A 15,601-nucleotide genomic window follows, 5' to 3' on the forward strand; every position below is an offset into this window, starting at 1 on the left:
TCACCCCTGCAGGAAAGAGACTGTATTCATCAATAAAACCAATTGACTGGCCCACTGGTGAACCTTACTGACATTTGTAGCAGTTACCTCAAAACTGATGCAGAAAAGACAGTTCTCACACACCACATCATCAAATCAGCACTAGACAAAAGTATAATAAGTGCAGGAGTGGTGGCCATATGCTTTTCTAGCAGTGCCACTCTAATTCGCCTCCCCTTTAACAAACAATTTCTAACTGCAGAACAAAATTATAGTTTGATAAAGTTTTGAGACAAATTGATAAGTTCAAAAAACTTTAGGGAAAATCTTTCTTTCCCTCATCTTATTTCTTCTGTTTGCTGTGGGGAAAAAAGAAAAAAAAAAGGTATTCCTTTTCTACAGTGATTTGTCTTTCTTATAACTTCCAAAGACAAGCTCCAAACCCTGGATTCCTGATGATGCACTTCGTATTTCATCCTATTTCTACTATTCCAGATCTCAAGGCTTTCCAGTTCTTTGACAAAATGGCATTCCCTCTCTGCATGCCCAATACTTTTGTTTTACCAACAAACTTTATAAGTACATTTCTACTTTTTTCTTTTTCCTTTCATATTAACGCTGAGTGTTGCATTGTCTTAATAACTGCAGTAGCTCAGACCACACATGTACCTGCATTTGTTACAGCCTCATCATGTAATACTTATTCATTAGGTATATTAGAAGCCCATGGTTTTGAACCTCATTTTCACGCTTTAGTTCTCTCATAATTCTGAGGTTCTCTGGTCTCTTTGTTTAAGTGGACTCTGCTTTTAGTTTAAGTTTCATCTTGGATAGAATAATTCACATTTCCATACTTTCTGTATCTGATTACATTATCCTCGTTAAAAGATGAGAAGAAACATCCATTTCATTCCAGGGCCACACCTAGGATTAATCTTAGTGCTATCCTCATTCAAAAATGCCTCTACTTAAATTTTTCTCTGCTTATTCACATTTGTTTTTACCATCTTTTCGAGGCCTAACTAGGCGACTGCTGCTAGGCCTCTTCAAGTGTCTAAAAAGAACATTCCTTGCTGCTTACTCCCTTACCAGCCCTTCCCTACTCCTAAAACCTTTTCTGATACGGTTGTTTACCCAAGTGAACCTGGAATGGTTTTTTCCATTTCTGAGAACATGTCTGGATATTCAAACAACCCTTGGTCTAGATGCATTTGTTTTATCCAACACTTGAGCACAGCACCGTGCAAGGGAACCTGCAGATGTCAGCTACAGTCCTACAAAGAACTGTTGGCCCCTTCTTGTCTCCAGTGAATCCAGATTCCCCCACTTGTTTGTCAACTGTAACTAACTGCCAGTACACTCTGGCTACTCTGGCAAGTAGCTGCCTAGAAGTCCATCAGAAATCCAAAGTATTTCACAATCACCGTATTACTTCCAGTGTTGTTCACCTTATGGAACAACTACATACATGCAACACAGCTTTCTGAGGCAAAAAGGTTCAGATTTGCAAAGCGGTGATCATAAGACTCAAGGAGGAAAAAATAAAGAGTACCTGTGACCCTAAAAAAATGATAGCCAAATAATCAGCTCTTATTTATGTTTTAAATTACACACTTTAGAAATAAGATCTATATTCCACTTAGTGTATAGTGGTCTCTTGCTTTTAAGTATGCTTTGAAGATAAATTTTTATTGTTGTTATGAATTTTATTTTAATTGTGGAATACGTTAATATCTTTATATTTACTTACTTATTATAGTACACATATTTCAAAAGCAACCAATACAATAGAATCTAGACAGTCATTGTGAAATCTGATCAGTATACAGTACAATAAATGCCTATTTTTCAAGTAGGTCTACAGCCATATAAACTACTGTCTGTAATTGCATATATTACTGCATTAATATATATTTGCAATAGCATGTTTTATGGTTTCTTTACTGCAAGGACTGTACATAAGTTGAAAGGGAGCTTTCCCTTCTCTTCACCATGAGCACCTTGTGCCACAATAACCCCATTTCTTTGCTGAGAACCTTCACTTCTGGAAAGGGAGAAAAGGATGAAAGCATCAGATATCACTGATGTGCACAGTGTGCATAACTGTTTTCAGTTATTAAAAATGATAAGATCCTTGTACTCAGGAGCTTATAATCTAACATAAACAGATAAAAATGAAAACAGAGCAAGAGGGAGTTATGAGGCAAAGAGACAGGCAAAGAACAGAAAAGAAGATAGGAAACCACTGCTGGAGAGACTCCTGGGAGCTGGCATCAGCCAAAATCCCTCCTGAGGCCTCCTCACATAAATGTGTGGCCTTCTCCTTTGCCTCTATGTCTTCAGAGGAAACCTGCATTACAGTCATTGGTGACCACAGCCCATTGATCTACAAATGACCAAGCCACTTAAGTTACTGGAAGCAGTTTCACTGCCCCCAGCAGAGGATTAAAAAACAAAAAAAGAAGTACCTTGGTTAGGATGGATAGAGTATGACAAGATGAAGCTGACACCAGTGAGGCAATGCTTAAAAATTCTCAAAGCCACCGCTTTAGTAACATGTTCATCCTAACCGCATTTACATTTGGCCTGGTGTCCAGCATTGTGGTTCAAATATCTAATAGTGCATCACAAAGGAACAGAAAGCTCAAGAAGACTTGCTCTTCCTGCCTTTGCAAGCTTACAGGTATACGACACTGACTTCAAGTAAACAGTTGTAAAAGCTAGTTTAAAATTTTATTATGTCAACAGAAAAAAAGTTAGCAGCGGCTGTAAATTGCCTGGCATAAATACTTAGATATTGCTTTTCTTATTTTTCTAACAGGATCAAATTGGGGTTGTAACCCACCAATGTGTGCAAGCACAAAGTTCTGAATTTCACCTTGTATATCACAGAATCATAGAATGTTAGGGACTGAAAGGGACCTCAAAAGAGCATCCAGTCCAATCCCCCCTGCTGGAGCAGGAACACCCAGATGAGGTTACACAGGAAGGTGTCCAGGCAGGTTTTGAATGTCTCCAGAGAAGGAGACTCCACAGCCTCCCTGGGCAGCCTGTTCCCGTGTCTGTTACCCTCACCGAGAAGAAGTTTCTTCTCAAATTTAAGTGGAACCTCCTGTGTTCCAGTTTGAACCCACTACCCCTTGTCCTACTATTGGTTGTCACTGAGAAGAGCCTGGCTCCATCCTCGTGACACTCACCCTTTACATAAACATTAATAAGGTCACCCCTCAGTCTCCTCTTCTCCAAACTAAAGAGACCCAGCTCCCTCAGCCTTTCCGCATACAGGAGGAGCTCCACTCCATCATCTTTGTGTCTCTGCACTGGACTCTCTCCAGCAGTTCCCTGTCCTTCTGGAACTGAGGGGCCCAGAACTGGACACAATATTCCAGGTGTGGTCTCACCAGGGCAGAGTAGAGGGGAAGGAGAACCTCTGTTGACCTACTGACCACCCCGTTTTAATACAGCCCAGGATGCCATTGGCCTTCCTGGCCACAAGGGCACAGTGGTTGCTCATGGTCATCCTGCTGTCCACCAGGACCCCCAGTTCCCTTTCCCCTGTACTGCTCTCCAACAGGTAATTCCCCAACTAATCCTGGAACCTGGGGTTGTTCCTACCCAGACGCAATACTCTACTCTATATATGCAATGATGTCAAACATCCAAAAAGAAAAAAGAGAAACACTGTTCCCAGTTAGCAAGAAATACTCTTCCTGTGTATCTTAAAAATACGCTTTGCTTTTTAATACTTTTTCTTCTTAAGCAAAGAACACAAATACTGCCATGGAGTGCATAAAGAATTGAAAACTCCTGTTTTTTAAAGACAGCAATGAATAAACTTGTACGTACATTGAAAAAAAAATTGCCTGTTTTCAATTCTTGGCTTATTTTCTGGATTAAGAATCTTCTCTTCTCCTTCCTAGAAATGTAATGATGTGCTCACAAAAAATAATGGAACTAAATAATAGAAAATCCACATAATACATATTTTCAGTAAGTAATCATTAGTTCTGAAACAGAGACTAAAAATGAGAGGGTTATGCAAGTCCTAAAGAAAAACATACTCCTCCAGTGAGAGATTACCCTTGGAAATCTGACATCACCACAAAATAAGAATAATAATCAGAAGGCTCTCAAAAAGGGGCCAATTTATTTGACAGTTTTGGCTGTATTCTCATTGCCAAAGGAATGACTTGTAAGTGGCAGGTGGTGAAAGTCAGGGCGGAGCCCAGGGATGCTAATCACAACAGTAAGCAGATTTTAGCTCGACTGAGGAGCAAAATCACATTCCATATTAAATGATGAGAAGTCATTCTATGCTCAATAGGAATTACAGGCCCCTAATGGGCTGCTGCAATTGCCACGCACAAATAAAAAACAATGATACATCCAGAAAGGCTTCCAAGACTGGCTCTCAAGAGTTTTAAAGTTTTTCAAGTGACAGTACATAAAAACTATATCCATGAGCCAGCAACAGAATACACCAAGGTAAAAATAATCAGAGGAAGGCAGTTACATCACACTGTAGTTTTTCTTCCAAACCAGAATGAAAACCAACTGGGATTGAAAGTGCATGATGATGTAATTATCCCAAATCTATATTTATGGGTACTAACTAGCCTATAACCATTTTTTAAAGAATACAAAGTTTTCACTTCAAATTGATTTAAAAAAATCTTAGGAGCGGTGTACAAACCTATCATAGAAATGTGAATTAAAATTTAGCTTCAAATTCTTAGATGATCCTTTTGATCAGTTCCTTGCACATTTACAGATGTTAAGGGCCGGAACAGACTATGTTGATGAGATCCACTAGAAGAGATCACATAATCTGGCTTCCTGCACAACACAGCAACTCCTCTGCTAGTATAGGGACTTGCATGTACTGAAAGCACATCTAGGAAAGCCCCAAATATATGCCAGCACTCTGTGCCATACGTCCAGGGGCAGGAAGGGATTTCATTTAACTTCCTAAAAAAATTCTATTGTATTTATGAGGCCAATCTTCAAGCTATAAGTGAAAATCAGATATTGAGAATAGGTGTACTTCAATCTGAATCCAAATACAACCCAATACAAGCGCACACATGCACATGCGTGTGTACACACACAAGCACTATATTGGGTAACCACTAAGAGGTTTTCAAAGTGGATGACCCAGCCTTAATTGCCTTTATGGTAATTTATTGCAATGCTATATTAAACGAAACACATAGCTAATTCTATAATGCTGTTTATTCTCTGAAAAATGTTCATGCTGCAGTTTCAGATGACATAAAAAAGATTTAAATGCATCTGTGTTCTCACCTCTTAAAAATCTAAGCCTCCATATTCTGTTAGCAGTACGATACTTTGGGACTTTCTTCAGAAGAAAGTCAAAGCTGATGATGGCTGGCTGGCTGAATGATTAAAAGTTATTCCACTTCACAATCTAATTAAAGCCTACTGAGATCCAATAAGCAAAAACTTCTTGAAACATACAGACTCGCCCACTCTTTCCAAAAAAAACCTCATTGGCATTTGGGTACATAAGCAACAGTGGAGAAACCAGACATATGATCTAGTTCTGAATCAAAACCAGAGTGTGAACTGCATGTTTATAGCCATTTCTACTGAAATAGTGTCATCATCCTAAGTTTTGGATGTTGTCATTTGAATATTTTAATAAAATGCTCATAATAGAATACAGCTGGGGAATCCATGTCTGTATTTTATAAAAATATAAATATCAGAGACAGTATTAAAAATATAAAGCCATAAGGAGACAAACATCTTCAAACTATGAAGAAAAACACAAAATCACTTTTACTTGCTTCCACTCAATCCAATAATGCAGTTACAAAAATCCAGTAATTAATGAAAAAGTTCTTTCATGACTACATTATAATTATCTGGGAAAAGAATTTCACAGAGAAATACACAAAATTTGGAAGCAGATACTGACAGGGTATTTAGCACTAGGGAAATTTTAAATTTTCTTCAATATGCTATCAGAAATGTATTTGAAAACTATATAAATATCCTATCCACCAAGAAATTAAAAGACATGCCGTTTGAAGAACACAGAGTGAAAAGACAAGATTTTTCAGTAGGAGAGTTTTCTCTTGCTTGCCTTGTCCTTTCTTTGCTGCCCTATTGACTGTAGGGCATGAGGTGTTGAACTCTACCTGCTAAATGTGCTGAAGACCTGCTTCAAAAAGTAGAAATGATCATCTTGGGGGTCCATGGCATTACAGGAAGGAATGGTAAAAATGTATGAAAAAGGGGTGAACCATAAAAAGTAGATGAAGCCCTAAAGATGAAGAATTAACACAGAGCAAGTAAAACACATACAAGGATTGTCATCAAAATGTATAAGCATAAAAAAAACAATGATACTTAAACCTCTCTAAAACTTCATAACAATCATCTTTTGTTTAAAATTCGGAGCTCCCCAGACTGTCACAAACCGTCTTTCCAGACAGCTTGGGGCAAGAGAGGCAAAACACAGCTACTACAACTCCTCCTGTCTCATGCATATTTATGATCAAGCTCAATAAGTGTCAAGGGATCCTTTCAGCCACAATCCACATGTATTCCTCTTTTTCTTTCTGCCTTCTGCTTCGGTTTTCAAGAAACTGGCTTTTACAAAACCAGCCTTCCAAAAAAGTTACCAGAGCTCCAAATGCTGCTGTTGCAATACTTAGGTGATAAAACAAGAAGGGGAAAGCACTAAGGAATGTTTGGACAAGAAACAAGCTGCCAAAAATCCTACTCAGCCAGCTACAGCCATGCAATAAGTGACAGCAATGCAAGAGTGTAATCTATGAGCATAAGGTAGATGGATAGAGTTTATTTTTTAAAGTCCAGACCACTGTTTAAGCATTGCCACAGACCTTGGAGAGGAATGCTTCCTTTCAAACAAGTTCACGGACTCACAAAACAAAAAAGAAAAGAACGAAGAAAGAAGACAAAGGGAAAAGGCAAAAATTAGTATTACAGGCATTTATTCTTATTAAAGTATTAATTATCTACACTGAACTCATAATATGCTAGCCAAAAAAATTGCTGGTAACTAACTACAGAAGTGGACTTGAACAAGTTGCTGAAGGCTTTCTCTAAAAGTATATTTTTCCATATGAGTTTTTTTTTGTTTGTTTCCCAAATGAATGTAACATACCTTGTAAAACAAAAGAACACGGATTTCTCTCCAACTGCATACCCAGCAGCCTGGCTGACACCCTCACCCTCCTGTCCGTGTGCTCACTGTGGGCATTCAGGTTGAGTTTTCTTTTCAGACTCCCATGGCCCTACTAGGGCAAAACATTGAAATTTATTCCATTTAACCATCTCCAAATGTATCAGCTGATATCATCTTGTCAGGACAAGACATTCCAGGTCTTGCTCACTGGCTCCTGCATTAGCTCAACTCCTCCACTGCTCCAAACCACAAAAGATAAGCAGCCACTACAGAATTAATAAACAGGCTCTGATTCCATAAAAGAAAAGCAGTTCCCTCATGAGGGAAAAAGGAGGAAGAAAATCTGTGGTAGGAGGTGAAAAGCTGCCCCAGACTCTGGGTCCCAGGAGGAGATGAGGCTCAGTTAGGACTGAGACACAAAGCATTGCAGTACATCTATGAGTTCTTCACCCAGGTCCTCAGGTGCACAGAAATCTGTTTTTAGGGTAGGGATTTCTTTCAAAGTTGTGAATAATTACATATCCAGCAAGAATGTGAGACAGTAAATTAATGAACTTAATGGGATGGAAAAACAGAGTTGTAAAACAATGACAAAGAAATACAAATATGGCAACGGTAGGAACTGCACAGTTGCATTTGGTATTTTTTGTATTCAGCAACACAATTTTCATACATAATACGTAAAATAGTAAACTTATAAATTATTCAAGAAGTCCTAAGGCTACAGCTATACCTGCAGTACAGTCCAAGAACAGTTTGCACTCTGTGAATGTGGTGTTATAGGCTTCCAGTGGGCAGAAATGACATAATATTTCATTTTATAAGAACAAGCCGAGGAGTCCTCTCATTTGTATGCGAAGATTTGTTGTTGTTGTTGTTGTTGCTTTGGTATCCTACAAAAATTTTTTATACCACAATTCTCACTGCTTGGTCCACTGCATGGTGAGTAACTTCTACCATACATTGCTTATTGTCTGGTGTTCTTCCTAAGGAGAGAAGCATGTTCGACTATTCCCATGAAGCTTTTAAAATTTTTTTTAAATACATGTACAAATGTATAGGACTTTAAGAGAATATCCCGGAGTAACCATCTTCTTACATAACACTGAACTTCCCTCACAAGCAGCCACCCAAACTATAATTTTAACAGCTTTGCACAGTCTGATGCTCAAAAAGGAACAATGTCTTAGACAAGTTGCCCCAGAAAATTCTTGGTTTTATGGAAAAATGAAAACCAACCTGTTAAACCTCATAAACCAAGACACAGTCAAGATGACAAAACCAAATAAAGTGTTCAGCACATATAATGTAGTACTATTAATATTGCATTCTGTATTTAGCCCCTTGCACTGGAATTGTATGGCACTAACGGAAAAAAAATGGTACTGGATCTGATATCAGTCTGTGGTGGGAGACAGAAAGCAGAGTTCGAGGTGTCAGGCAGGTAATGAAAGTGAGGACTGACTTTGGTGATGCAAAAGTAGGGCTGGTGGCAGAGCCTCTATGCTAAGCAAATCCACCAATGGGTGACGTGGAACAGCTCTCCTCCTCTGCAAGGCCCTCAAAGCTTTTTCTCCAGGACGCGCACACACACACACCTTCTATCACTTTGCTGAGCTTCTTTGGTGTACCATTCACCTGGACGTGTCTCTGACACACACAATCTGTAAATGTGACCGTGAAATACATCCCCTATGGAAAACAGCAATATATGCGTTTCAACAGCAGATTCAGCTAGCTGTGATGAAGTAGGAAAGTTGTAATTCTAAAATGGGGAATTTCAATTCCTTTGTCCCTTGCAGCCCTTAAGTTAATTCTCTGAAATACATCAATGTCTCTCTGACTCTTCCTCTTTCTGGTTCTCCTATTTGATCACAATGTAGACAGGAAAATTAAATAAAATCGTAACGTTAATAGTTTCTGACCAAAAAAACCCCAAAAAGTCAAGCTCATCCACCCAGAGGCATATTATTCCTTTCAGCTCCCTCACTCAGCACACCTCTACAGCAATGCAACATCGGACCGACCAAAGGCTCCCTACGTAAACCTCCTGTGCCGACTGACAGGGTGAGTGGATTTGGTCCAGGTGCCTCTGGGCTTGGACACAGACTGCTCCGAAGGATGGTCACAGCGAACACACTAACTAGAGGTAAGGAATCAGCCAGGAGCAGAATTCACACTTGCTAATGGAGCTTGACAGAGCAACCTTCAAGGCTTCTTTTTTGTCTCCATACATAGTTATAAGCAAAGGTTACACTTTCTCTTGAAAAGCAGATAAGGTTAACATGTACTTCTTAGAAATCTATGAAAATTTAGGTCCCAGAAACTAAACTATAGTTCCTTAAAACCGTAGAACAGAAGTCAGGAAAAAAAGTGTGCTTTATATATTTGTTAGTAGTGGTGCTAAAGAATACACAAGTGACAAGCTGGTTCAATAAGTCAACAGATATTTTGCCAGTTGAGCTGAGGACTGTGTTGGAATTCAAAACACAATTTTGTAATAACATCTCATACTGCTTTCTGCCTTCAAAAATACGCAGAAACTTCCTCATTTAAATATTCTAGCACAATGCTGGAGGTGCCCATGAGACTTTTAAAGAAATGCAGCTGTATGCAGGTAAGGTTCACTGTCCTGGCAAAACAGGCTTTATCACAATGGGGCCTTGAGACTGAACGTGATGTAGAGGAAGGATCATGAATGCTCTGGAACAGTTTTCATGACCGGATTTAGTGCCATCAAATCTGATGTAAGAAGTTGTTACCATGTCACTGACAGCCATCTAGTGAACCATATGAAACACACTAATCATAAAGCCACATATTTTCAATAACCGGAGTACTGATAATATGGTGATTTTTGTCTCCAGCACTGATCAGATAAGAAAACAAGGAATCATACCATTAAATTTCAAAAGACTTGAGCATTTCATGGCATGTAACACAAACCATGAACTCTTCCTTTAAAAATCAGTAATATGTCATTTGAATTACTGACTGTATAATGTGTCATAACATGGACGGAACCACTGAAATTAGTGAAGCAATTTCTTCACAGAAGCCTTCAAAATGCACAGTCAGATCCCTGAAAGGTGAAATACTGGATACTGCACAAGCTTTCAAAGAAAACTCTCTTTCTCATAGTACCAACAGTTATTCTGAAGACTTACTATGAGCTGGACCTGCAGAAAGACGAAGTGCAAAGCTGGACACTGAAGTGGACTACAGCAATCTTAGTGCTGTTTGCTGGAATGTTTCTTTGGAGTACAAAATTCCGGAAGGAACCTGAACCTTTGTCTGAAATAATACAGATTCTAACAAATTTATTAACTACTATTTTGTGTTGTGTGGGGGTTTTGATTGTTTAGTTTTGTTTTATATACGATCTGCCTAAATACACAAGTTGGACTTAAAATTGCTTTTCCCTCATCAAACAAAATAAACATTAAACTATCTTCATATTCTAAAGATACAGAATAAAACAAATAAAACAGCAAATTCCCCTCACAACAAAACAGAAAACAAAATTATTAAAAAATGTGGGTCCTTATCTGGTGTAGTTATGGTTTCAGTAATGCTCAACTAATTCATTGCTACCCAGGATATACAGCTAATACTTGTAAGTTATAGAGATTTCATTTTAATTGTAGATGTGTTTCGAATTTATCATGAAGCCACAAACATATGTTTAACAAACACTAATGAACTGCTGCCAACACCTTCCTCTCAGACTGCTCCAGCCACCTTTTCCTCTTCTATCCAATCACCCTCACACCTCTTTGGAATACACACTGTGCTAGACAGACTCACCTACAAGATCTTAGGGAAAATTTACTTCCCTGGATTTCACCCCCCTTGGCCGCTTTCAGTTTTCTGCAAAATTATCCAGTTTTTCTACATCTGGTTACGCTGCCCCATATGTTTGGCACAGCCTTCCTTCTCCTGGCCAGACAACCTCCCTCTCTCCCATGAAATCCCTCTTTCTTTCAGCATTCCCTTCAACAATAATCCTCACATTCGCCCTCACCTCACAGTTGTACCATGTCTCGTCATGCAGCTGTTTGTTTTTTTTAAATCTACCTTTAGGCCAGACTGCGCAAACATTTTCCCATGGTAAAAAAAAAAAAAAGAAGTCCCAATTCTTCTGATCAGTTTCACTAACCACAAGAATAGGATGAGATCAGAGAAAAGAAAATACCCGTGTTTTACTTATTAACATCTAAAAGGCAGTAATTTCATTCCTGTGTATCAAGAGCAAAGTATACCAATAGTCGGGTATCTGTTCCCCTTGCCAGCAGTGGGAGGATGCAGGACAGAGGATGGAGAACAGGGCAGCTGCTGGTTTGTACCTGGCACTGGCATGGGCACTGCCTGGCCGTGCCTGCTAACAGACGGCCCTTTTCAACAGTGAGGTGACATTAAAAAAAAAATCCGTAAAGAGTATTTCAAATCTCAGAGGATATATATCTGAAATGTTACCATTACCAGAGGCCCTCACTCATCCCAAGTCTGGGTGCATTTTTGTAGGGCAATGCGTTAATTTACTGTTTGTAAAATGAGCTGCCACAGAACAGCACAAATGACATCAGCTTCTCACTGTTAGGACATCTAAAATCTTCATATCTGGATGGATACGAAGAGAAAAAAAAAAAAAAGAGAAAAAAAATGCACTTCACATGTATAGTCAGCGTATTCTCCTCGTGACTGCCCGCTTGTGTCAGCTGATAGACACCATAAAGATAAAAATGGACCATTGGATTCAGAACAAAACCTTCTATTCATATTATACAGCTACCTCTGAGCATACTTCAGCAATATCACTTGGGCAAGGAAGCCACATTTATGACCAGAAGGATCACTGCAACTCCATTTGTGCCCACCAGACTTCGGTCCCAGCTGAGGGAATATCCTGATCAACATGAGCTCCACCGGGGATTGAGTTTGCCATCGATTTCATGCCTTGTATCACTGGATAAGGCCCTGGATGGATTGTTCAACAATATCTGCTAAAAGGTGCTTCCCAGTTCTTCCTCTGTTCCTGAGTAACAAAGAAGATGCTCTGCCAAATGTCCTCCCACTGAGATCTCAAAGGCAAAAAGCCAGCACCCCCTTTCAAGGGGAAAAAAAAAGAAAAACAAAAAACAAAACCCAGCAAGGATTTCAGTTTCTGGAAGTTTGCATATTTTCCTGGGTTTATATGCTTTGTTTTTCACAGACCCGTAACCTAACTGGGAAACCACAGACTGCTGCATCTGTTGGTCTCAGTTATTATCAAAAATGTGCTGACTCTATATAAAAGCTATCCCATTGCATCATAGCACAAATAATGTGTGTCACGCCTGAAGCCGTGCGCAGATGAGGCCAGTGCAGCATCCCGCCATGGCCAGGCTGGGGAAGGACCAGCTGGTGCGGCCGGGCAGTGATTTGGCTCCACCAGCTCAGCCACTGCCATTACACAAGGGTAAAAGCTATCGATGGCAAACATTTGCATCCCTGCCTCATCTCACCATCTGCTTCTGCTGCTGCTCACTTGAAAATTAATACGGCGGTTGCTTGAATCAGAAGCTAATGCTGCATCTGTCTTCCTTGGTGCTACAGATGATTATTAGACCACATGTGCAATTCTCTTTGCAACTCAAATGGGGCAACACTGGCCTTTAATCTGACAGGATCCTTCCTTCATCAAGAGAGACCAAAATGGTCCATTTGCAACTGTACACCCTGAAACAAACTGGCCTAAATCTTCCTCCTCCTGGTCTGTGCTCCCTTACTTTCCCTTCTTCTTCTTGCCCCATACACTTTCATTTGAGCTAAAAAGTAAATTAATAAAGTGTAAATTTCTTTCAGAGAACATTAAAAGGTCTTTCACAAGCAAATGTACAGAAAACTCAAGGCTGGTCTTGTTTAGATTTCCTAGTTCAAAGTCTAGGGCTGTTCACCAGTCATGGACATTAAAGAAACAACAAAAATTGCATTTTATCCTCTCAATCATTTATTCCTAATAGTTTCTTATTTGCATCTGATTTGCACTGCATTGAGTAGAAATGTGAGAATAATCAAGTATATACTGCCATAAAGTCCCTGACATTAGCATACTCATACAAATCTTAATCCCGTGGCCTTTAATCCAGAGAAAGTCTCAAAAAGGTATTCCCTATATGTAAATTGCAACATATTGATTTTAGAGAAGGGCTAACTTCACAGGCTTCAGAGGAAAAATTGTGAGATGGAAATCTGTTCTTTCCCATGTAAGACATGCTGGAAACTGCTTACAGGAACATTATCAAATTGAATATTTTTAAAAGCCTGCTAGTAAAACTGATTTTACCCTACATGCACTTTTCATCACTCAAGTTAGAAATTAAGAAACAAAGCAGTCAAATCAACTTTGATAGGTTTTAGGGGAATTCTAGAGATATGTATGTATCTAAAACAAACCAGCAAAACCCCTACCCTCCTGTTCAAAGCAGTTTGAAAAATGCAGTGAAGAAACTTCTAAGAAAGTCTGCAACCCTTTTTTTTTCGTAAGTTATATTTTGAGCACTGCGGTTATAGGCAATAAGCTGCTAAAACTGAAAAGAAATAATATGTAAGACAGGTTAAAATGTTTCATCATGTCCTAGTCCTTCCCAGTTCTGTCCCCCTACTTGCAGCAGCTCACAACATATACACACATTAGCAATAAAATAATGCAAGATGACCTCCTTCACCTCCTGTCAACAAGACAACCACAGACAATTGGCAAAAGGTGGTAAAAGACAGTGGAAAAATCAAAACTATTTAAATAAGTCTTTGTTTTGGAATGCTTGAGAGTGGCAGAAAGGTGATTCAAAAAGGCCAGGCTGTCCTGTGAATGGGAAGGAGCATGAGAAGAAAAACAAGACAGAGATGGATCATTCAGACTCCATGAACCTTAAGAGTATTTCTTAAAGAAAAACAAAAAGGTTTTATCTCAGTTAAACATTTTTTTAATAGGAAAGATGCAAGCATGCACTTGTGGTAAAGAGGTTTTTTTTCCTCTTCTGTGCTGCTTTAATCAGTTTTGCCATTACTACACTTTTTTGTCTCCAATTCTTCTGGAGACATACAAAGAAAGGCAAAATCAGATTATGCTTTTTTTTCATTCCAGATGGCAAACTGATGAAAACTAATAGCCAAATCAAGAAATGAATTATGATGAAGGCATGGATTCTAAAATAACTCTTTGCAATTTTTCAAGTGAGAGAGGCAGGAGAGTAAATATCATCACATAACTTTTAGAAAGTGATTTACATTCTCAAGGTACTGTAGACCTATTAACTATTTCATTTTCCTACCAACCTTTTGGCTTACAAAGTAGCACTGTCTCTGGTTTACGGATGAGAAACTGACACAGGCTTAGTACCACATAGACCTTCACGGAGCATCACTCAGTGCTGCCAAAAAAAGGAGCAGCCGCATGTACCCTTCTCAAACCCAGGCTGTCATTCCTGGCTCTTCTCTGGGCTTCCACGTGTGCTTGTACAGCCACAGGATGGACTGGATCAGGGACTGATCAGTTTTTAGGTGCAATACCTAGTACATGTTAAAGTAACTTCATGGTGGAACACCGTCTATTTGTACCTAAATTAACGCCCCATGGCGCTCCGTGAGGCTGTAGTCCCAAACTCTGGCTGTTTATAAATCACTTTTATCTTAGTATCAGGCAATAGTGGGGGATCTCAATATGGAAGAATCATGTGGTCTTCACTGTCTGATTTCCTGACATATCACAAGGAGAAGGATGACACATGACAGAGATGATGACCCATTCCCATGGCAAACAGGGAGAATTTTGTGTACATCCTATACCAGGAATACCTGATGTTTCCCCCCTGGAAACACCAGCAAAGGACTGGGAAAATTGCATGTTCTGTAGTTCTCTAAATCCACAAATCTGGTGTCAACATAATTTCTGCACTATAACATCAAATTAGCCGTATAGACCAAATATATCCACACTGAATGTGCAACATCAGATGTTTGAGACACATCTCAGATTCAAACAGCATTTGTCTAACAATTCCCATTAATGGCAAAGAAATTGCCCCTCCGAGCGTCAACAGCTGCTGAGATAATCTAACACTTAGAACATTTGAAAATCCAAATCAAGCTGTGGCCCTCTCAAGATTAATCTGACTAATTTTATCCTTTTTTGACAGTGGTGTTATTTTTGTCTTTGGCTTTTGTAATTAAAATGTGGATCTAAATCATGTGACCTGGATTCAGTGGAAAGTCTTTAAGGACTTTCTGAGAAGAGATAAGCTTTCCTTAAACCTTAAAAAAGCCAAAATGCTTATACAATAAATGATTAGATATTTGTATTAGTGAATTAGAAATATGTGTTTGAAACATACAGAATTTACTATTACACTATTAATAACTTTAATAATATTCAATTTTATTAATAAGTTTCAACACCACTTTGCA

At 39.0% G+C, this 15,601-nt stretch overlaps 1 protein-coding gene across 3 annotated transcripts in view; it reads right to left on the reverse strand.

The window, feature by feature from the left end:
• Positions 1-15,601, reverse strand: part of AFAP1 (actin filament associated protein 1) — a 119,858-nt gene that overhangs the window by 64,278 nt on the left and 39,979 nt on the right. The window lies entirely within an intron of this gene.

This window comes from Streptopelia decaocto, assembly GCF_964273445.1.
Source record: "Streptopelia decaocto genome assembly, chromosome: 4".
Lineage (NCBI taxonomy): Eukaryota > Metazoa > Chordata > Aves > Columbiformes > Columbidae > Streptopelia > Streptopelia decaocto.